Source organism: Homarus americanus, unplaced genomic scaffold (genome assembly GCF_018991925.1).
Source record: "Homarus americanus isolate GMGI-L3 unplaced genomic scaffold, GMGI_Hamer_2.0 scaffold45562, whole genome shotgun sequence".
In the NCBI taxonomy this organism is placed as follows: domain Eukaryota; kingdom Metazoa; phylum Arthropoda; class Malacostraca; order Decapoda; family Nephropidae; genus Homarus; species Homarus americanus.
Genome location: NW_024744839.1, coordinates 198131 through 225181, shown reverse-complemented (window position 1 = coordinate 225181; position 27051 = coordinate 198131). Strand labels below are relative to the sequence as shown.

General features: G+C 44.7%; 1 protein-coding gene across 3 annotated transcripts in view; it reads right to left on the bottom strand.

The window, feature by feature from the left end:
• Positions 1-27051, bottom strand: part of LOC121878214 (ras-related protein ced-10-like) — a 140352-nt gene that overhangs the window by 107169 nt on the left and 6132 nt on the right. The window lies entirely within an intron of this gene.

The window sequence follows — 27051 nt, the reverse complement described above, 5'->3', positions numbered from 1 at the left end:
GGCCACTTACTGTGTTTAACAAACTAGTTATCCGGTTCATTCACAAAATACCTTACAATATTTACTGTAATTCTTAACACAAGATGCGACATATACTATATACAGTAAGTCTATTTACTTCATACATAAGAATGGAGGAAACTGCAGCGGGTCTAATGGCCCATACTCGGCAGCCCCGTTTACACCCAACCCCTATTGCTCATACGAGTATATCCGTCCAACTTATATTTGAAGCTTCCCAATAACAAGGACAAAATACTCATCATTCATCCAATCAAATGAGGTTGAGAAGGGGAGAAATGAGGTAAGGTGAGACAACCAAGCAAATATAATACTCCATTGTGCATTCCCTCCTCGCAAAAAAACAAAACTCCCGCCACTCTAGAACAAGCGAAAACGATCCCTAAATGCATTTCAGATAAAGGAGGATTTTCCTCATCCGATCCACAGCATATATACAGCACAAAGATGGCGGCAATCAGTTATCCAATGCAAGCCTGAACGTATCCTATCATATCCAAACAAACAAATCGAGAAAGAAACTGAAGAACTGAACGCAAATTGACGCAAATCACACGTGAAAAACTTAGAATTTTCGAGTGATTTTCAAGTGAAAGTTGACAATAGCTTCAAGAGGGTGAAAACTGCTGAATAAGAGTGGTCGTTTCACTGATTTTTTTTTGGTTGGAAGGAAGAACCAAATGATGAGAGAGAAATAAAAGGAAAGACAAATAATTAAAGAAATAGAGAAGGCTTAACGAGTCAATTTTTACTCCTAATTATGAAGTGGTTTTCCGAGAGAGAGAGAGAGAGAGAGAGAGAGAGAGAGAGAGAGAGAGAGAGAGATATGACTTGTACGACCCATCACAGTTCACACCTGCACACTGCCTGGCCGCCACCACCAGCCACCTCATCCACACACACGCGATGTCTCAGTCGTATACGGATGAGGTTTGAAGTGTCGGGGAAGCCTATCTCAAACTTTATTACTCTTCATGGTTCCTATTCCTATTCCTTCCCTTTTCCTCCTCCTCTTCATTCATTTCCCCCTCCATCCTTCCTTCTCACATTCCTTCCCTTTTCCTCTTCATCCCCTTATACCTTCCTTTTCCCTCTATTCCTTCCGTTAACTCCCCCATTCCTTTTCCTCATTCCCCCTCCTCCTCTCCTCCCCTCCCGATTCCACGTGAATTCTCCCAAATCGTCAGAACACTCTTAGTCTTTCTAAACAGTTCAACTGAATTGCCGATGTAACATTGCGTTTATTGAAATGATAAACCAAACTTGTACTAATTAAAAAAAAAGATATATACTTAGTGTTTATTCCTTTAGTTGTAATTAATGATCGCTATTGAAATTATATACAGGTCAAATTGTGTTTGTCTTTCCTAACGACTCGACTTGTTTTGAAGTTAATCGCTGACTTCGTTCATCTCATTGCCTGATTTAACTTCCTTCAAATCAATAGCGGACTTCATTCAAATAATTAATTCCACTTCTTTGAAATTGTAAGTTTCTAATTCTATCGTGCTTTAAATTTTCAACAAGTAGGAGAGAAATTAGAGATAACATCGTGTAGTTAATGATGACATCGTGTAGTTAATGATAACATCGTGTAGTTAATGATGATAACATCGTGTAGTTAATGATGACATCGTGTAGTCAATGATGACATCGTGTAGTCAATGATGACATCGTGTAGTTAATGATAACATCGTGTAGTTAATGATAACATCGTGTAGTTAATGATTACATCGTGTAGTTAATGATAACATCGTGTAGTCAATGATAACATCGTGTAGTTAATGATGATAACATCGTGTAGTTAATGATGATAACATCGTGTAGTTAATAACATCGTGTAGTTAATAACATCGTGAAGTTAATGATGATAACATCGTGTAGTTAATGATGATAACATCGTGTAGTTAATGATGATAACATCGTGTAGTTAATGATAACATCGTGTAGTTAATGATGATAACATCGTGTAGTTAATGATAACATCGTGTAGTTAATGATGATAACATCGTGTAGTTAATGATGATAACATCGTGTAGTTAATAATGACAACATCGTGTAGTTAATGATAATAACATCGTGTAGTTAATGATGATAACATCGTGTAGTTAATGATGATAACATCGTGTAGTTAATGATGATAACATCGTGTAGTTAATAATGACAACATCGTGTAGTTAATGATAATAACATCGTGTAGTTAATGATAACATCGTGTAGTTAATAATGACAACATCGTGTAGTTAATGATGATAACATCGTGTAGTTAATGATGATAGCATCGTTTAGTTAATAATGAACAACATCGTGTAGTTAATAATGATAACATCGTGTAGTTAATGATGATAACATCGATTAGTTAATGATGATAACATCATTGTAGTTAATGATGACAACATCGTGTAGTTAATGATGACAACATCGTGTAGTTAATATGACAACATCGTGTAGTTAATGATGACAACATCGTGTAGTTAATGATGATAACATCGATAGTTAATGATGATAACATCGTGTAGTTAATAATGACAACATCGTGTAGTTAATTGATAACATCGTGTAGTTAATGATGACAACATCTGTAGTTAATGATGACAACATCGTGTAGTTAATGATGATAACATCGTGTAGTTAATAATGACAACATCGTGTAGTTAATGATAATAACATCGTAGAAGTTAATGATGATAACATCGTGTAGTTAATGATGATAACATCGTGTAGTTAATGATGATAACATCGTGTATTTAGAGATGAACAAGAGATAATATTAGAATCGTCTCCCATAAGCGATATACAGAAAAAAAACTGGTAGGTGTAGGTAATTTTGCATGCGATACTGGACCCGCCCTGGGCAGTAAGGTCCTCCCTCGGGTCACACGCCACACCTACACCCTCATCTGTACCACACCTACACCACCTGCTGATACATACTGTACATACAAGTCAACCTCCTTTCACATTTTGCATCACTCTCTCTCTCTCTCTCTCTCTCCCATTTTCATTCCTTCTCTCTCTTCCAGACCTCCTTCTCCTCTTTCCTACAGCGGAATACAGAAACAATTTGGATAGAATTAAGCGACGGTAGGGAAAAATTAATCACAGGAGTAATATATAGACCTCCAATCTTGATAGAGTCAATGAGCGACTTATCTTTTCATCAGTTTTCGAATCGGTGGACGAGGGGCACAATTATGATGTGGTATATCTCGACTTTAGCAAAGCCTTCGACAGAGTCCCCCACGAAAGACTAATTAGAAAGGTAGAAGCTCATGGCATCAAAGGTGACATCCTTAAATGGATTAGGGCGTGGTTACAGGACAGGAAACAGCGAGTGAGCATTAACGGCACTAAGTCCCATTGGAGCAACGTCACAAGTGGAGTTCCCCAAGGCTCAGTACTTGGACCATTATTATTTATTATATACATAAACGACATAGATATCGGCATTGACAGCAACATAAGTAAATTTGCTGATGACACTAAAATAGGACGTGTTATTAAATCTGACGAGGACTCGCAAAACTACAGGAAGATCTAAACAAATTTTTCGAATGGTCTGAAAAATGGCAGATGAAATTCAACGTGACAAATGTAAAGTACTCAGTATAGGAGATGTAAACAGGGAAACCAGATACCAGATGAACAACGATGCCATAGAGAAATCCGACTGCGAGAGAGATTTACGAGTAATGATAAGTAGGAACCTTAAGCCAAGTAAACAATGTGTTTTTGCTCGTAACAAGGCTAATAAAGTACTTGGGTTCATACAAAGGAGTGTTAGTTACAAGACTAGCGAGGTCATCCTAAAACTGTATCTTGCGCTTGTGAGACCACACCTGGATTACGCAGTTCAGTTCTGGTCACCGTATTACAGAATGGATATAGAATCATTGGAAAGAATTCAGAGGAGAATGACAAGACTAATCCTGGGCATTAGGCCTTGAGTATAGAGACAGGTTAAAGCATCTTAATTTGCACTCCCTCGAGAGACGTAGAGCGAGGGGCGACCTGATAGAGGTGTATAAGTGGAAGTCAGGGCTAAACAAAGGGGACATTACAAAGGTACTCAAACTATCCAACCAGGAGCCAACTCGTAACAATGGTTTTAAATTAGACAAATTTAGATTTAGGCGTGAAATAGGTAAACACTGGTTTGGAAACAGTAGTGGATGAATGGAACAAGTTACCAAATATCATCATTAACTCGAATACGCTGAATAGCTTTCAAACATAGGTTGGATGCTTATATGAGCACAGGGAGTTGGGACTGCCCAGCATGGGCTGGGTCAGGGCTCCGCTGCAGTTTCTCTCCATTCTATGTTATGCTCCTTCCTTCATTCCTCCTTCTCCCTCCCCCCCTTCCCTCCCTTCTCCTCCCTCTTTCCTTCTTTCCTCCCTCCTCCCCCCTTCCTTCCCTCCCCCTCTCTCCCCCCTTCCTCTTTCTCCTCCTCCCTCTTTCCTTCTTTCTCCCCTTTCCTTCTTTTCCCTCCCTCCCTCATTTCTCCCCCTCCCCCCCCCACTCCTCTCCTTCCTTTCCTCCCTCTCCCATCCTGACGTCTGAACTATCTACAGTCCCCCCCCCACTCCCATGGAGATGATGCATGGTCATACATACATACATACATACATACAGTACATGCATACATACATACATACATACATATTACACACATGCACACACCGGAAGTGCCTAATTAACACGATAGCGGACCATAACTTGTCAAGATCACCGAAGAGGAACCACCTTGTACAAATTACATACAACCTGAAGATTAACCACCCCGGCTTAATTCACCTGATGCTTGAACACCCTAACGCTACCCGGGGACTTAGGTTAGGTGAGGGTGTTTAACTTAAGGTAAAATAAGCAGGTTAGGTTAGGATACTTTGGGTTGGGTTAGGCTAGGCTACTTTGGGTTAGGTTAGGCTACTTTGGGTTAGGTTAGGCTACTTTAGGTTACTTTGGGTTAGGTTACTTTAGGTTAGGTTACTTTGGGTTAGGTTAGGTTACTTTAGGTTAGGTTAGGCTACTTTAGGTTAGGTTATGTTACTTTAGGTTAGGTTGGTTAATCTTCAGGTAATCCCAAATTACTCCACCACCCGACCATACACGCCATCAGCCCCTACAGACGTGAAACTCCGCTGGAAACTTGAATAAAATTAGTCTTGCGTATCTGTAATGACAAAAAATTAGGATGAAAGTTGATGAATTATTACAAATGACTGACTAACTGACTGACACACACACACGAGACATGGTATAATAAGTAGCGAGCGAGTTATGACGACGTAATTAACAAAACTAGTAGACAACACTTAACAGCACTGACAGACAACGTAGACAGTCTCAGAACACACCGGTAGACAGCCCTGACAGACAAAACTTCGAGAGCCGTGAGCAGTAATCAGCCAGGGGTCGTGCATGTCCAAGGAGTGGGTGACACAGCTCTCTCTCTCTCTCTCTCTCTCTCTCTCTCTCTCTCTCTCTCTCTCGTTTGTTCTATCTACCTACCGTTGTTCTTTTTTATCTCCGTACCACCACCATATTACCACCACTCTCTACCACACCTACCACCAAGTGAGTATGGTATGAAGAGAAAGTGAGTTCCGGATGTCACGCCAGAGAGGACACTAGTAGCTACCAACACACTATTACCCCACACACTTGCTACCCTTCACTCACCTCCCTTCATCATCTTAGCATTCATTTATTTATTTCTCTTATCATTTATTCATCATTTCACTACTTTATCATATTATTAGCCGTTCTGCCTGTTTATTTTGTTTTTGCTATTTTACGACCTTCAATGTTAAAGTGATAGCAGTAGTGGGGGGAAACCGTGAGTACCTGAATAAAAAAAAATGAATAAATTGTTGGGTCATGCCACACTGGATAACACCCTTCTGATATTGAACACAGGACATGGTACGGAGATAAACACTGTACCATCACCCTCACCCTTTACTATGCTTAGCGAGTTACAGAAAATATTGGAGACGTTATTGAAGTAAAAAGGAATTCATGAAACTAAAACTTGTAAAATTATATATACCTTCTTTACGTACAATTATGAAAGAAACGACAATTGTTAACGTACGACAGTTAAGGCCACACTTGTTAACTGACACAGTTAAAGGCCACAATTGTTAACTTACGATACAGTTAAAGGCCACAATTGTTAACACGACAGTTAAAGGCCACAATTGTTAACTTACGACACAGTTAAAGGCCTGTGTTAACTTACGACACAGTAAAAGGCCACAATTATTAACGTATAACGACACAGTTAAAGGCCTTGTTAACTTACGACACAGTAAAAGGCCATAATTATTAACGTATTAACTTACGACACAGTAAAAGGCCACAATTATTAACGTACGACACAGTTAAAGGCCACAATTATTAACGTATTAACTTACGACACAGTAAAAGGCCACAATTATTATAAATCAACAGTAATAAAGTCTGATCAATCACTGTAAAAAGAGCATTAAAGTTCTTCACACCGCCACTCCAGAACACCACAACACCACTCAGAACACACCACCCACTCCAGAACACCACACAACGCCACTCCAGAACACTCACACAACCGCCACTCCAGAACACCACACAACGCCACTCCAGAACACTACACACCACCCTCCAGAACACCACACACCACCCTCCAGAACACCACACAACGCCACTCCAGAACACCACACAACGCCACTCCAGAACACCACACAACGCCACCCCAGAACACCACACAACGCCACTCCAGAACACCGCACAACGCCACTCCAGAACACCACACAAGCCACTCAGAACACCACACAACGCCACTCAGAACACCACACAACGCCACTCCAGAACACACACAACGCCACTCCAGAACACCACACAACGCCACTCCAGAACACCACACAACGCCACTCCAGAACACCACACAACCGCCACTCCAGAACACCACACAACGCCTCCAGAACACCACAAAGCCACTCCAGAACACCACACAACGCCACTCAAGAACACCACACAACGCCACTCCAGAACACCACACAACGCCCTCCAGAACACCACCCGCCACTCCAGAACACCACACAACGCCACTCCAGAACACCACACAACACCCTCCAGAACACCACACACCACCACTCCAGAACACTACACAACACCACACAACGCCACTCCAGAACCCACCACTCCAGAACACGCAACGCCACTCCAGAACACTGCACAACGCCACTCCAGAACACTGCACCGCCACTCCAGAACACAACGCCTCCAGAACACCGCACAACGCCACTCAGAACACCACAACGCCACTCCAGAACACCGCACAACGCCACTCCAGAACACCGCACAACGCCACTCCAGAACACCACCAGCGCCACTCCAGAACACTGCAACCACTCAGAACACCACAACGCCCTCCAGAACACCACCCAACGCCACTCCAGAAACCACACACCGCCACTCCAGAACACCACCACCCAACACCACTCCAGAACACCACACAACGCCACTCGAACACACACGCCACTCCCAGAACACACAATGCCACTCCAGAACACCCACACACGCCACTCAGAACACCACACCACCACTCCAGAACACCACACACAACGCCACTCCAGAACACCACAACGCCTCCAGAACACCACACAACGCCACTCCAGAACACCACAACGCCACTCCAGAAACACCACAAACCACTCCAGAACACCACACAACGCCACTCCAGAACACTACACAACACCACAAACCACTCCAGAACACCAACACCACACAACGCCACTCAGAACACTACACAACACACTCCAGAACACTACACAATACCACTCCAGAACACCACACAACACCACTACACAACACACAAACCACTTCAGAACACCACACAACGCCACTCCAGAACACTACACAATACCACTTCAGAACACTACACAACACCACAAACCACTCCAGAACACCACAACACCACTCCAGAACACTACACAACACCACACAACACCACTCCAGAACACTACCCCACCAGCCACTCCAGAACACTACACACCGCCTCCAGAACACTACCACAATACCACTTCAGAGACACTACACAACACCACACACAAACCCATCCAGAACACCACACGCACACTCCAGAACACCACACAACACCACTCAGAACACCACACAAACCACTCCAGAACACCACACACCGACCACTCCAGAACACCACACACCACTCCAGAACACTACACAATACCACTCCAGAACACTACACAACACCACAAACCACTCCAGAACACCACACACCGCCACTCAGAACACCACACACCACCACTCAGAACACCACACACCGCCACTCCAGAACCACACACACCGCCACTCCAGAACACCACACCGCCACTCCAGAACACCACACCACCACTCCAGAACACCACACCACCACTCCAGAACACCACCACACACCGCCACTCCAGAACACCACACACCGCCACTCCAGAACACCACACACCGCCACTCAGAACACACACAACGCCACTCCAGAACACCACACACCGCCACTCCAGAACACCGCACACCGCCACTCCAGAACACCACACCGCCCTCCAGAACACCACACACCGCCACTCCAGAACACTGCACACCGCCCCAGAACACTGCGCCACTCCAGAACACTGCCACGCCACTCCAGACACCACCGCCACTCCAGAACACCACACACCGCCACTCCAGAACACTGCACACCGCCACTCCAGAACACCACACACCGCCACTCCCAGAACACCACACACCGCCACTCCAGAACACCACACACGCCACTCCAGAACACCACACCGCCACTCCCAGAACACTGCACACAACCACTCCAGAACACTGCACAACGCCACTCCAGAACACTGCACAACGCCACTCCAGAACACTGCGCCACTCCAGAACACTGCCACGCCACTCCAGAACACTGCACAACGCCACTCCAGAACACTGCACACCGCCACTCCAGAACACTGCACAACGCCACTCCAGAACACTACAACGCCACTCCAAGACACTGCACAACGCCACTCCAGAACACTACACCACCCTCCAGAACACCACACACCGCCACTCCAGAACACCACACACCGCCACTCCAGAACACTACACACCGCCCTCCAGACACCACCACCACTCCAGAACACTACACAACGCCACTCCAGACACCACACAACACCACTCCAGAACACCACACAACCACAATACTCCAGAACACCACAACGCCACTCCAGAACACCACAACGCCACTCCAGACACACACAACGCCACTCCAGAACACCACACACCCTCCAGAACACCACACAACGCCTCCAGAACACCACACAACACCACTCCAGAACACCACACACACCACCACTCCAGAACACCACACAACACCACACAACACACTCAAGAACACCACCACACCACTCCAGAACACCACACACCACCACTCAGAACACCACCCACCCTCCAGAACACCACACACCACCACTCCACACCACCTCCCAGAACACCACACAACACACTCCAAGACACACACACCACACAACACCACTCCAGAACACCACACCACTCAGAACACCCACACAACACCACTCCAGAACACCACACAACACCACTCCAGACACCACACACCACTCAGAACACCACCACCCCCTCAGAACACCACACACACCACTCCAGAACACCACACAACACCACTCCAGAACACCACACAACACACAACACCACACACCACTCCAGAACACCACACACCACTCCAGAACACACAACACCACTCCAGCACCACACAATACTACAACACCACACACCACCACTCCAGAACACCACACAACCACTCCAGAACACCACACACAACACCACTCAGACACACACACCACTCCAGAACACCACAACACCACTCCAGAACACCACACAACACCACTCCAGAACACCACACAACACCACTCCAGAACACCACACAACACCACTCCAGAACACCACACAACACCACTCCAGACACACACAACACCACTCAGAACACCCACACACCACCACTCCAGAACACCACACACCACCACTCCAGAACACCACACACCACCACTCCAGAACACCACACACCACCACTCCAGAACACACACACCACCACTCCAGAACACCACACACACCACCACTCCAGAACACCACACACCACCACAGAACACACCCACACCACTCCAGAACCACACACCACCACTCCAGAACACCACACACACCACCACTCAGAACACCACCACTCCAGAACACCACACACACCACCCAGCCCACCACCACTCCAGAACACCACACACACCACTCCAGAACACCACACCCACCACTCCAGAACACCACACACCACCACTCCAGAACACCACACACCCACTCCAGAACACCACACCACCACTCCAGAACACCACACCACCCTCCAGAACACCACACACCACCACTCCAGAACACCACACACACCACCTCCAGAACACCACCACTCCAGAACCACCACACACACCACCACTCAGAACACCACACACCACCACTCCCAGAACACCACACACCACCACTCCAGAACACCACACACCACCACTCCAGAACACCACACACCACCACTCCCAGAACACCACACACCACCACAGAACACCACACACCACTCCAGAACACACACACCACCACTCCAGAACACCACACACCACCACTCCAGAACACCACACACACTCCAGAACACCACACACCACCACTCCAGAACACACACACCACCACTCCAGAACACCACACCACCACTCCAGACACCACACACACCACCACTCAGAACACCACACACCACCACTCAGAACACCACACACCACCACTCAGAACACCACACACCACCACACCGAACACCACACCACCCTCCAGACACCACACACCACCACTCCAGAACACCACACACCACCACTCCAGAACACCACACACCACCACTCCAGAACACCACACACCACCACTCCAGAACACCACACACCACCACTCAGAACACCACACAACACCCTCCAGAACACCACACAATACACACAACACCACACACACCACCTCCAGAACACCACACCACTCCAGACACCACACACCACTCCAGAACACCACACACCACCACTCCAGAACACCACACACCACCACTCCAGAACACCACACAACACCACTCCAGAACACCACACACACCACTCCAGACACACACAATACTACACAACACCACACACCACCACCAGAACACCACACACCACTCCAGAACACCACACAACACCACTCCAGAACACCACACAACACCACTCCCAGAACACCACACAACACCACTCCAGAACACTACACAACACATCCAGAACACCACACAACACCACCCCAGAACACCACAACACCACTCCAGAACACCCCTCCAGAACACCACACAACCACCACACAACACCACTCCAGAACACCACACAACACCACTCCAGAACACCACACACCACCACTCCAGAACACCACACACCCTCCAGAACACCACACCACCACCCAGAACCACACCACCCACCCAACGCCACTCCAGAAACACCACACACCACCACTCTAGAACACCACCACTCCAGAACACCACACACCACTCCTGAACACCACACCACCACCAGAACACAACACACCACACTCCAGAACACCACACACCACTCCTGAACACCACACAACCACACAACACCACTCCAGAACACCACACAACACCACTCCAGAACACCACACAACACTCCAGAACACCACCACTCCCTGAACACACACAACACCACACAACACCACTCCTGAACACCACACCACCACTCCAGAACACCACACACCACCACTCCCAGAACACCACACACCACCATCAGAACACCACACACCACTCCTGAACACACACAACCTACACAACACCACTCCAGAACACCACACACCACTCCAGAACACACACAACACCACTCCAGAACACCACACAACGCCACTCCAGAACACCACACAACACCACACACAACACCACTCCAGAACACCACACAATACCACTCCAGAACACCACAACACCACTCCAGAACACCACACAACACCACTCCAGAACACCACCAACACCACTCCCAGAACACCCACACAACACCACTCCAGAACACCACAACACCACTCCAGAACACCACCAACACCACTCCAGAACACCACACAACACCACTCCAGAACACCACACAACACCATGTATAATGTTTGAGTGTTGTGGTAACTTATCAGGTATTTTAATGTTTATATGTAATTTTTCTTTTATCAAGGCCCGCAGATAAGTGGTTTAATCTACTGCCGTACGCATATAAACAACATACCAATGTACACAGAATACATACCAGTATACACACGAATAATTACCAGTGTACGCAAGAATACATACCAGTATGCACGAATAATTACCAGTGTACGCAAGAATACATGCCAATACACACACGAATAATTACCAGTGTGCAAATACATACCAGTATACGCACGAATAATTACCAGTGTCACGCAAGAATACATGCCAGTATACGCACGAATAATTACCAGTGTACGCAAGATACATACCAGTATACGCACGAATAATTACCAGTGTACGCAAGAATACATGCCAGTATACGCACGAATAACCTGCAGAATACATGCCAGTATACGCACGAATAATTACCAGTGTACGCAAGAATACATACCAGTATACAACGAATAATTACCAGTGCAAGCATACCGTATACGCACGAATAATTACCAGTGTACGCAAGAATACATGCCAGTATACGCACGAATAATTACTTGCAGAATACATGTATACGCACGAATAATTACCAGTATAGGAACGAATAATTACCAGTATAAACAAGAAACAGTTTATCAGTTATGACAAACAAAAACGAAATGTAAACAAATAACTAATGGCACTTTCTACTAATTGTTTATGTTCAAGATCCCCACGTGGAGGGAGGGGAGAGAGGGAGGGAAGGAGGGGAGAGGGGAGAGGGGGAGGGGAGGGAGGGAGGGGAGGGGAGAGGGGAGAGAGGGGAGGGGAGAGGGGAGGGGGAGAGGAGGGAGGGGAGAGGGAGAGGGAGGGGGGGAGAAGGGGAGGGGAGAGGAGGGGAGAGGGGAGGGGGAGAGGAGGGGGAAGAGGGGAGAGGAGGAGAGGGGAGAGAGAGGAGAGGGGAGAAGGGAGGGAGAAGGAGGGAGAGGAGAGGAGGGAGGAAGAAGGAGAGGAGAGGAGGAGGGAAGAAGGAGAAGGGGAGAGAGGGGTGAGAGGAGGGGAGAGGAGGGGAGGGGAGAGAGACGGAGGGGAGAGAGAGGAGGGAGGGGGAGAAGGGAGGGGGAGAAGGGGAGGGGAAGGGGAGAGAGAGGGAGGGAGGGGGAGAAGGGAGAGGAGGGGGAGAAGGGAGGGATAGAGGGAGGGGAGAAGGGAGAGGGGTGAGAGGGGAGAGGAGGGGAGAAGGGGAGGGGAGAAGGGAGAGAGGAGGAGGAGAGGGGAGAGAGGAGGGGAGAGGTGGAGGGAGAGAGAGGGAGTGAGGGAGAAAGAACCTGCATCCTGCCCTCGGATATAAAACACCCTTTAGTATATATTAAAGTCCACCCAACACGGTTTCTCCCAGTCTCCCCTGAATTTATACTCAACGACCACAAGGTAAGTGGCACCATGTAGGCCTGACCTGACCCCTCCCACGAGAGCCCATGTAACCTGACCAGCCCCCTAAGAGTACCTAAATTACCTGTCTTCATGATCGAGTTCAGCCCAACTGACGGAAGATTCTCAGGCAAGGGATGTTTTTGTTTATTTTTAATTGTGGATTATAAATGGGGTCTTCAATGCTCTCCTTATCAATCTGTATTGCCATGTAGCTACGGAATCTCCAAGCACACGCTACAAAACATACTAAGCGACATTTTTTCAGCTACAAGACATACGAAGGGACTTTTTTCTCCATTACAAAACTTACTAAGCGACATTTTTTCCACTACAAAACATCGAAGTGACACACAAAACGACATTTCTTCCGCCCCATCTCAAAAGTTTTGCCATCGGGTCATGTAAACTGACTAGTGGGCCAAACACCAGGTCGACCACTTAAACTTTCATTTCTGTCATTATAAATCACACACAGTCGTCGAGGTGGACCCTGAAGTTTGGTGATAATTCTGATGTTCAGTGATAATCCTGAAGTTTAGTAAAAATCTTGGAAGTTTAGTGATAATTCTGAAGTGATGATCCTTAAGTTTGGTGATAATTCTGAAGTTTAGTGACTCCTCTATACACAGGATAACACATGAATTATCTGGCTTCAGGGATACAAAATACTGCCAACACCTTTAATGTGTAACAACATCTGATTAAGTATTAAAACGCTTCTCTCGTCTACCTGTTGACTAGATATAACTGTACCCCTAACCAGCCTTTATGAGGGATAAAGAACCACCACTTACCACACTACATAACCCAAGTCCATATTGCACAACACTCAAGTACGTCAACTTGAATGTAATGACATTTTTCGGCTCTTAAAACCACATCCTGTCCTGCACTATCATTCTTACTCCCCCACACTGACCTCCATCACAGTGATTAGTTCATTAGAATATCACGCTACCCCTCATACTGACCGCCACCCCCCCCCCTCCCCCCTATCATGGGTATAAAATAAAATAATAAAATAAAAAATGGAATAGGTAGTCTCTGGGTGGTCCAGGTGTTTGGACCCGACAAAAGAAAGAACTCAGGCCTCAGACTGACGTTTTCAATACCTCATCTAAAATTTTTGAGCTAGCATAGTTCTATACTACTATACGGTGGCCATATAAAATTCATTTCAAAAATTATTTCAGTTAAAGAGTTTTGTATTCTCAACCTGTTTTCTTCCTGTTTTATTTTTTTTCTCATTGACATGATACGAAGGACCCCCCCCAGCCAAATAAACAACAGTGCGATACTGTAAACAACAATCAATATGCCTTTCGTCTCCATAAAGGCAAGATATTTGAAGCATCAATTAATATACAAACTGTACAAAACATTCGAGGTAGGATTTGTACCTCATATACTGTACAGTTTGTAAGTTCAGGGCACAGTGACCCAGTGCCACTAAAGTAAATAAAAATCTCTTGTCATGGTAAGGAGCCCGTTTAAGCAGTGTGTATGCAGATAGACAGACAGACACCGTCATTTCTTTAAATACGTGGGGAGGGGGAAGGGGGGACAAATCCTGGAAACGCTAATGATATCCACTGTGACGTGTACATAATTATCTGGTATAACACACACACACACTAATTCTTACTCACACACATACAGTAACTGCCTCACTCGCTCTCTTTTTCTTTCTCACTATCTCTCACACACACACTTTCTCTCTCTCATACACCTGACTTGTTTCAATATAACACCACTTATCAGTGACGCAACCTCCTGGTGATAGCCTCAACCCACCCCGGGAGCATACGACTCACTGGCACCTCACCTAACTCACTACAGTACAGTACTCACAAAACCAGTCTCTCCATGTTAATATACGGTACAACAGACAGGCAGGATTTTATGGTTAAACAAATATATATGTGGATGTACGGTATGCATATATGTACAATATGTACTGTATGTCCGTATGTATGTAGATCAGTTGAGGTGGTGGCCTTGATAGAAGCGCCTCATGGCCGGGTCGAGCACTAACTTCCTTGAGTAAACAAACAGTGAGACGTGTACCGGGGTGGTGATGGTTAATGAAAATACTAAGAATATGTTTCGACACATTAGATTAGATTAGATTAAACAGATATGAATAGGTTGAGAAGAGACGTTACGGTGAAAGTAGGGGCTAATCCAGCTTCTTTTTTCGAGGGAAGGAGCTGGAGCGGTAATTCAAGGGAGTATTAAGTCCGGTAGTCATTAAGCCAACGTAGCCTAATAAGTGAGTGGTGGTCCTATTACGCATGGCAGCCAATTAGAGATAAACAGGCAACCTGGCCGACACTGCACACGACCGCTTCCCCTTCCCCAACGTGTAAAGTTCGGTACCCGGTTCCCATTTACAGCTAAGTGGACTGGAAGTTGCCCCAGGATCGAACCACCAACCCTTATTAGGACAGGAGCCGAGCGTTGTTTCCACTCGGCCGCCGCACGGTAATACTGGACAAGCAACAAGCACTTGCCTACCAGATCAAAGAGTGCAACATTTAAATAATTACAATGTCCAGGTGTTGCTTTAACCTTCACACACACTCGCCTACAGGCACTTAAAGGGAAAGCTTCTGTGTGTGTGTGAGTGTGTGTGAGTGTGTGTGTGTGTGTGTGTGTGTGTGCGCGCGCGGTCACACCTGCCTCTCCCTGTGTTGTTCTCACTACCTGTGGCGGGGAGCAGCTCATACCTTTTCTGACATTCTTGGCATCACCTGATGATTAGCCCCTAGCCTATACCCCTTCGAGATTAACCACCCTAATGCTAACCTAACTTAACCTAATGCTAAGTTAACATATATATAACCCCCCACAGGTAGCGTTAGGGCGGTTAGTCATCAGGCAAAATAAGCTGGGGTGTCTAATCTTCAGGTAATCCATTAACGGTTTTTCACCAGTTAGAGAATTATTCAAAGAGAAACAGCCCAACAGATGATGGTAAAGCTCTCTCAAGTGCTTCGCTAAGGTGCATCTGAACACGGAGTCCAATTTTAAAGGAACAAAAAGAAAAAAAACACTGAATTATGACAACTACAACGGATCGCCTGAAGGTTAGACACCCCAGCTTATTTCACCTTAAGATTAGACACCCCAGCTTATTTCACCTTAAGATTAGACACCCCAGCTTATTTCACCTTAAGATTAGACACCCCAGCTTATTTCACCTTAAGATTAGACACCCCAGCTTATTTCACCTTAAGATTAGACACCCCAGCTTATTTCACCTTAAGATTAGATACGCAGCTTATTTCACCTGAAGATTAATGATCCTAAATCTACCTGGAGCGGGTAGATTAAGTTAAGGTAGGTTCTAGTTTAGTGACAGGGCGGTTAATGCGAGACAACATATTATGAATCTCGGAGTTAGATATGAAGTTAATCAGTTGTTTGGTTCACAAGATAATGGAACAACACAAACTCGGTAGATTAGAATGGCTCTTATCCGGTACCGTGGTGGAGGGACAACAAGACAACGTGAAACAGACCAACAGTTACCCTCGTCATAGGTTGTTGAACTCTGTGGTTCTCTGTTCTTCGGCTTTTATGTGAAACTAAACCCCACACATCCTTATAACATTTCCCAACATTCGTCACTCATACCTATCAACACAGAGACCAGTTCTATGCAACACTAAAAGGCCCTATCGAGGTAAGTACAACGATAAGATAAGGAAAAAAATAAGCATCTTACTGGATATTATGTCGATGCGTGGAACAACTTACCCAAGCAAAGGGGTCACTTCTCCACACCAATGAGAGACGACTGGACAAGCGTTGGGTAGATGGAAAGGTTTACGATTACTGCCTCAGCCACTTCCCCGCTCGCTTGGGTACCGATTATTGCCACACTCACATGCATGAGGATCTGGAAACACGGGCCAGGACGCACTTAAGTAAATAAGTACCGGTAGTAGAATGACGGTATTCATGGTCAAATGACTTGTTGTGTACCTTAGCTTGTATACCTTAACTGTCTACGTAATTCCTATGTTCTAAACTGCCATTGTAGATATAGTACACTGCAATGTACCGGCACTGCACGAAACCACTTTCATCATCCCAACTGTAAAGTTAGGTGCCGACATCCATTCAGGTGGGTGAATGTGGATGCCCCGGCATACATATACTTCTAAACGTAACGTGTATACACGTAAACACACGTTGCTTATATAATTAAGCTTAAATGTCTTTGTGTATACTTTGCAGGGTATATAATTATTTGAGACGAATGTTTACTTACCGAGGAATTTATAGAGAAAAAACGCGAGTTTACCTGGTGAATTACTTACAAGAACAAACCTGTCTTAATTCGTCAGGTAATTATAACGTGTATACTTTAAGAAGTATAAAAAATATATATATTTACTTTGTCAGTTATTCATGAAAACGTGTTTAATTTAAGAAGGGTTGCTAAAATATGCGTTTACATTATGATGAATTTATTATAACGTGCTTATGTACTTGTTAAAACGTGTGTAATTTAAGTACAGTATTTGTAAAAAAACGTCTATGATATGTTTGTGCAAAAACGTTCAAGTAGTATTCGTGTAAAAATACTTTATAACACCTACATATCTTCTTCGCTGATCTATTTCCACACTTTAATATGTACTGTGTGTGTGAGCAGGGACGCGCACTTAAACAACCAGTGACAGGCAGCACCCGGACAAGGAGACACAGCAGCGGTGGCACCAGTCTCGCCTCACAGCATATAGTGTTACCCTCATCCCCCTGGCCACGTGACGGATGCTGGCTGCCTCACAAACACACAACCACAACCGGGTCACGCACTCTCACTACCGGGTCACACTATCACTACCAGGTAAATATTATCCCTAATGAACTGTTTGATACATGATAAAGAATGATAATCTACCATACGGAACAACAAACCATAAAACGGAACAACCCTAATGCGGAACAACAAAACCGATTACGGAACAAACAATAACACGGGTCAAAAATAATTAACATATCCTCAACTAACAAACTCAAAAATATATTACGTACTGTATATAGGCCTACCGTACAACATTAACAAATTAGGTGACGTCCAATGATAGGCCAGCACGCACACTCACTCACTGGAATAAGCCTACTATTAATTACCCAATTAAACCTTCTGGTTAATACTGCACCGGGTAACTAATGTCACTATAATCACTAATATAAACAGACAAGATTTGGTCACGTATGGTAGGTGAAAGTATTTTAGCAGACAACTGGACGGTGACCCCATAGCCACACGTAGGAAACAATATAATCCAGAGCCTAAGCATCAGCGCGTGTGTACTTGATCAAGGTCTGCCTCCACCTCTCAACAAGGGGGTCTTAAAGCTTATAAAACATTTGTTTGGTTTGGTTTTAATTATTTCGAAACCAAAAGAAGTAAGGTTAGGTACGATAGCCTAGTTGTCTTTCTTTTCTTTTTTTGCAGAATTTACATATGGTACTAAGAGGGTCTAAAATGATGAAGAACTATGGCTATGCAAATTTAGCACGTACCTACACACACACACGTACACACGTACACACACACACACACACACACGCGCGCATATGACTCGACTTACTGTACTACAGGCAATAAATTCTAGCACTAGCCCGGTTTACTGTTTATAGTTGTTTGTACAGTATACCTGTACCGACTATGTCCATTGTTAGTATACCTAACACTGTCATGTATAATGTTCATATACCTACACTGTTTATGTACAATGTTTGTATACCTGCACCGTCTACATACACACTAAATCACTTGTGAACTTGTTTGATGATTTTACTGAAAAAAATATCTACCTTTACCATTATCTATCGCAGGCAATGCGTCACTGGGTCACCTCTCACTAGGACTCACGCAGTCAGTCACAGTCACCAAAATCACTACACCAGTCCAAAAGGTTTCCACCACACGTCAACTTGTTTGTGTAGTATGTGCCATTTTTCCCCAGGGAGGAGATTAATCCATCCCACATTCGACTGTTCTCGCTCTCAGTTTCAAAGACCTTTAAAAAAATGAATAACCTTTGAAAATCGGTGTGTCAACAGTACTGGCTATTGGGATTTACTCTTACCGACTCATACCCAACTACTAGGCAATGCTGACAATCAGTCACTGCTGTGATATGTATAATAAAAAAAAATTATATACTGTATATAGATATATATATATATATATATATATATATATATATATATATATATATATATATATATATATATATATATAGATATAGATATATATATATATATATAGATATAGATATAGATATAGATATATATATATATATATATATATATATATATATATATATATATATATATATATATATATATATATATATATATATATATATATATATATATATATATATATATATATATACGGTATACGAAAAAATTCCGACCGTCAACTCGTCCATTCAGCATCTCTGAAGAAGCGTCTCTCCCTCAAATAGTTTTTACTCTACTTTCTGATAAATTGGGTTCTCTCAATTTACGGGATTTAAGTGGACTCCGTGACGAACTTCCTCAACAGCTGGAAATGAAAGATAAGCGACCAATACCATGTTAACAATTTGAAGCTTCAAGCGTGTTCACAGTTTGCTCGCATATATTAACCACGTGAGCTACTACCAGCCTGATTTCGACATTAATATTTTGTTTTAATTCTTTCTGCTTTCCTGCGGCTGGGAGAGATAACAGATAGGCGCTTCTCACACCAAAATAAAGAGCTACTAGACTCGGGGTTATCCCAATTAAACACAACTACACCGCATTCTCCCTTTACACACTTTGTATCCAGCTGTATAGAGATTAGAGCATGCACGCACAAAATCCCACTGTACAATTGCCATTCTTTCTTGGTAAAAAAAAAATCCATCTAACAAAATGCGGTGATACTATAGCGTGCGTTCTACAAGATATCTTAAGTCTAACCTAACCTGACCTAACTTTAACCTAACCTAATATAAATATCTTTTAGACCATACACTATAGTAGCACCCAAAATGTTCACTTGGACAAAATACCAATCCAATTTCACTCCCGGCGAAATTCAACCGGACATAATCCCATCACCAAAATGATAAGTGGACACAACTCTGCCGCCTAAATCCCCTGTGACTACGGGTATACGGATCTCACGATAATAGGGATAAATTAACTATAGGGAAAAGAATACTACACGTCATGCCCATTAACAAAAGACTAATCGACTTTCACAGTCCGATATATACCGGTACTAAGAAATAATTATGAACCAAATTCTCCCACGAAAACATCATCCCTACTGTATTTATCCCATAGAAATATCCCACTAACAGGCAACGAATGCTACTTGGCTGACCCACTAACAGGCAACGAATGCTACTTGGCTGACCCACTAACAGGCAACGAATGCTACTTGGCTGACCCACTAACAGGCAACGAATGCTACATGGCTGATCCACTAACAGGCAACGAATGCTACATGGCTGATCCACTAACAGGCAACGAATGCTACATGGCTGACCCACTAACAGGCAACGAAAGATGTGCTACATGGCTGACCACTAACAGGCAACGGAATGCCGCTTGGCTGACCCACTAACAGGCAACGAATGCCACTTGGCTGACCCACTAACGACAGCACTTAGATGCTACTTGGCTGACCCACTAACGAAAGGCAACGAATACTACTTGGCTGACCCGCAACAGGCAGCAGATGCTACGGCTGACCCACTGGCGCAGGCAACGAATGCTACACGGCTGACCACTAACAGGCAACGAATGTTACACGACTGACCAACTAACGGGCAACGAATGCTGCTTGGCTGACCCACTAACAGGCAACGAATGCTGCCAGGCTGACCCAGGCAATATACGCAACATATTTGATGCTGCTTAACAGGCAATATATATGACCCAACATAACTGTCCCACTAACAGGCAATATATGCAAATGGCTGTCCCTTAACAGGCAATATATGCTACGGCTGACCCACTAACAGGCAATATATGCTACTGCTGACCCACTGCAATATATGCTACGGCTGACCTACTAACAGGCAATATATACTACATGGGGTCACTAACAGGCAATATATGCACCACATGGCTGACCTACTAACCAAGGCAACTATATGCTAACGGCTGACCTACCTAACAGGCAATATATGCTACACGGCTGACCCACTACACGACCCAGGCAATATATGCTACGGCTGACCCACTAACAGGCAATATATGCTACACGGCTGACCCACTAACAGGCAATATATGCTACACGGCTGACCTATAACAGGGCTACACGGCTGACCCACTAACAGGCAATATATGCTACACGGCTGAACTAACAGGCAATATATGCTATGGCTGTCCCACCTAACACAATATATGGCTGACCCACTAACAGGCAATATATGCTACACAATGACCCACTAACAGGCAAATATATGCTACACGGCTGACACCTGACCCACTAACCAGGCAATATATGCTACGGCTGACCACTAACGGGCAATATATGCTACGGCCTACTAACAGGCGGCATATGCTGCACGGCTACTAACAGGCAATATATGCTACATGGCTGACCTACTGGCTGACGGCGGCTGACCTGCAACAGGCAATATATGCTACACGGCTGACCTGCTAACAGGCAATATATGCTACACATTGTTGACCTACTAACAGGCAATATATGCTACACGGCTGACCTACTAACAGGGCAATAATATGCTACATGACCTACTAACAGGCCAATATATGCTACACATTTGACCCACTAACAGGGCAATATATGCTACACGGCTACATACTAACCCTGCAATATATGCTACACGGCTGACCTACTAACAGGCAATATATGCTACGGCTGACCCACTAACGGGCAATATATGCTGCTGACACTAACGGGCAATATATGCTACACGGCTGACCCACTAACAGGCAATATATGCTACATGACCTACTAACAGGCAATATATGCTACATGGCTGACCTACTAACTGACCATATGCTACAGGCTGACCCACTAACGAGGCAATATATGCAACATGGCGGCCTACTAACAGGCAATATATGCAACAAACATCACTAACAATATATGCAACATGGCTGTCCACTAACAGACAATATATGCTACACATTTGACCCACTAACAGGCAATATATGCTACACGGCTGACCACTAACAGGCAATATATGCTGGCTGACCTACTAACAGGCAATATATGCGGCATGGCGTCACTAACAGGCAATATATGCTACATGGCTGCTAACAGGCAATATATGCTACACAACCTGCTAACAGGCAATATATGCTACACGGCTGACCCACTAACAGCAATATATGCTACGGCTGACCCACTAACAGGCAATATATGCTGACGGCTGACCACTAACAGGCAATATATGCTACGGCGACCTGCTAACGAACCGTATATGCTGCACGGCTGACCCACTAACAGGCAATATATGCTACACAGCTGACCTACTAACAGGCAATATATGCTACATGGCTGTCCCACTAACAGGCAATATATGCTACACAGCTGACCCACTAACAGGCAATATATGCTGCACATTTGACCACTAACAGGCAATATATGCTACATAGTAGACCTACTAACGGGCAATATATGCTACGGCTGACCCACAACAGGCAATATATGCTACGGCTGACCCACTAACGGGCAATATATGCACGGCTGACCTACTAACAGGCTATGCTACACAGCTGACCTACCCAACAGGCAATATATGCTACATGGCTGACCTACTAACAGGCAATATATTGCTACGGCTGACTACTAACGGGCAATATGCTACACGGCTGACCTGCTAACAGGCAATATATGCTACAGCTGACCTACTAACAGGCAATATATGCTACACGGCTGACCTACTAACAGGCATATATGCTACATGGCTGACCTACTAACAGGCAATATATGCTTTACACATGGCTGACCACTAACGAGGCAATATATGCTACACGGCTGACCTACTAACAGGCAATATATGCTACTAACAGGCAATATATGACCTACTAACAGGCAATATATATGCTACGGCTGACCCACTAACAGGCAATATATATGCTACACGGCTGACCACTAACAGGCAATATATGCTACATGGCTGACCCACTAACAGGCAATACCCATATGCTACATGGCTGACCCACTAACAGGCAATATATGCTACATGGCTGACCACTAACAGGCAATATATGCTATGCTACATGGCTGACCCACTAACAGGCAATATATGCAACATATTATGCTGCTAACAGGCAATATATATGCAACATAGGCTGTCCCACTAACAGGCAATATATGCAACATGGCTGTCCCACTAACAGGCAATATATGCTACGGCTGACCCACTAACAGGCACGGCCTGACTACGGCTGATGGGCTATATATATGCAATATATGCTACGGCTGACCCACTAACACCTACTAACAGGCAATATATACTACATGGCTGTCACTAACAGGCAATATATGCACCACATGGCTGACCTACTAACAGGCAATATATGCTACATGGCTGACCTACCTAACAGGCAATATATATGCACACGGCTGACCCACTAACCCAGGCAATATATGCTACGGCTGACCCACTGCAGGCATATATGCTACACGGCTGACCCACTAACAGCAATATATGCAATGCACGGCTGACCCACTGACCTATAACAGGCAATATATATACACGGCTGATGGCTATTTTAACAGGCAATATATGCTACACGGCTGACCTACTAACAGGCAATATATGCTACATGGCTGTCCCACTAACAGGCAATATATGCTACAGCTGACCCACTAACAGGCAATATATGCTACACAATGACCCACTAACAGGCCTACACTAACAGGCAATATATGCTACACGGCTGACCCACTAACCAGGCAATATATGCTACGGCTGACCACTAACAGGCAATATATGCTAACACGGCTGACCCACTAACAGGCTGCTAACATGCTACATGGCTGACCACTAACAGGCAATATATGGCTACATGGCTACTAACCCACTAACAGGCAATATATGCTACGGCGGCTGACCTGCTAACAGGCAATATATGCTACTTAGGCAATATATGCTACTGACCCTAACAGGCAATATATGCTACACGGCTGACCTACTAACAGGCAATATATGCTACACGGCTGACCTACTAACAGGCAATATATATGCTACATGGCTGCCCGACCTACTAACAGGCAATATATGCTACACGGCTGACCTACTAACAGGGCAATATATATGCTACACGGCTGACCTACTAACAGGCAATATATGCTACACGGCTGACCTACTAACAGGCAATATATGCTGCGGCTGATACTAACAGGCAATATATGCTACACGGCTGACCCACTAACAGGCAATATATGCTACACGGCTGACCACTAACAGGCAATATATGCTATGGCTGACCACTAACAGGCAATATATGCTACATGGCTGACCCACTAACAGGCAATATATGCTACATGGCTGACTTACTAACAGGCGCTGACCCACTAACAGGCAATATATATGACCACTAACAGGCAATATATGCTACACGGCTGACCTACAAATGCTACATGGCTGACCTACTAACTGGCAATATATGCTACATGGCTGACCCACTAACAGGCAATATATGCAACATGGCGGCCTACTAACAGGCAATATATGCAACAAACATCACTAACAATATATGCAACATGGCTGTCCACTAACAGGCAATATATGCTACACAGCTGACCCACTAACAGGCAATATATGCTACACGGCTGACCACTAACAGGCAATATATGCTACGGCTGACCTACTAACAGGCAATATATGCTACATGGCGTCACCTAACAGGCAATATATGCTACATGGCTGACCCACTAACAGGCAATATACATACGGCTGACCTACTAACAGGCAATATATGCTACACAGCTGACCTGCTAACAGGCAATATATGCTACACGGCTGACCCACTAACAGCAATATAACACGGCTGACCCACTAACAGGCAATATATGCTGCACGGCTGATACTAACAGGCAATATATGCTACGGCGACCTGCTAACGAACCGTATATGCTGCACGGCTGACCCACTAACAGGCAATATATGCTACACAGCTGACCTACTAACAGGCAATATATGCTACATGGCTGTCCCACTAACAGGCAATATATGCTACAAGCTGACCCACTAACAGGCAATATATGCTGCACATTTGACCACTAACAGGCAATATATGCTACGGCTGACCTACTAACAGGCAATATATGCTACGGCTGACCCACAACAGGCAATATATGCTACGGCTGACCCACTAACGGGCAATATATGCTACGGCTGACCTACTAACATGCAATATATACTGCTGGCTGACCTACCCAACAGGCAATATATGCTACATGGCTGACCTACTAACAGGCAATATATTGCTACGGCTGACTACTAACGGGCAATATATGCTACACGGCTGACCCACTAACAGGCAATATATGCTACACGGCTGACCCACTAACAGGCAATATATGCTACACGGCTGACCCACTAACAGGCAATATATGCTATATGGCTGACCCACTAACAGGTAATATATGCTACACGGCTGACCCACTAACAGGCAATATATGCTACACGGCTGACCCACTAACAGGCAATATATGCTACACGGCTGACCCACTAACAGGCAATATATGCTATATGGCTCCCCCATTATCATGTAACAAATGCTACATGGCTGACAACAATCAAGCAAAACTTGCTACATGGCTCACTCACTAACAGGTAACAAATGGTTCATGGTAGACACTGCTGCCATATGGCACCACAAAAATTGTGACCAAGTCCCAGGTTGCTGATCTGACTTTCTGCCTCATTTACACACAATTGCAGGGTCTCAATTGTTTCTCTTGCTATTGACAACACAACATACATATATCCTTTCTCACTAATGATCTTTTTTTTAATTTCTTTATGGTTCCTTATTATTATTATTATTATAATTATTATTATTGCAGTGTTTTCATTATTATTATTGTTATTAGTATTTTATTTTTAAATTTATTATAAATTTTACATATCTGAAATATTATTATTATTATTGTTATTACGTTTTCGCCCCCCGGGCCCTGATGTGGGTCGGTGACCTGTGTCCGGGTGGGCTAATACCCATAAAAAAAAACAGGCAATATATGCTACATGGCTGACCACTATCATGTGCACAATGCTACATGACTGACCCACTATCAGGTAACAAGTGCTATAAGGCTGACCCATTAACAGGTAAAGAGATGGGCAGAATTCGTCCTTGGGGTTCTCCTCGTCTTAACTACGTCACTACTTCGAGTGAGTGG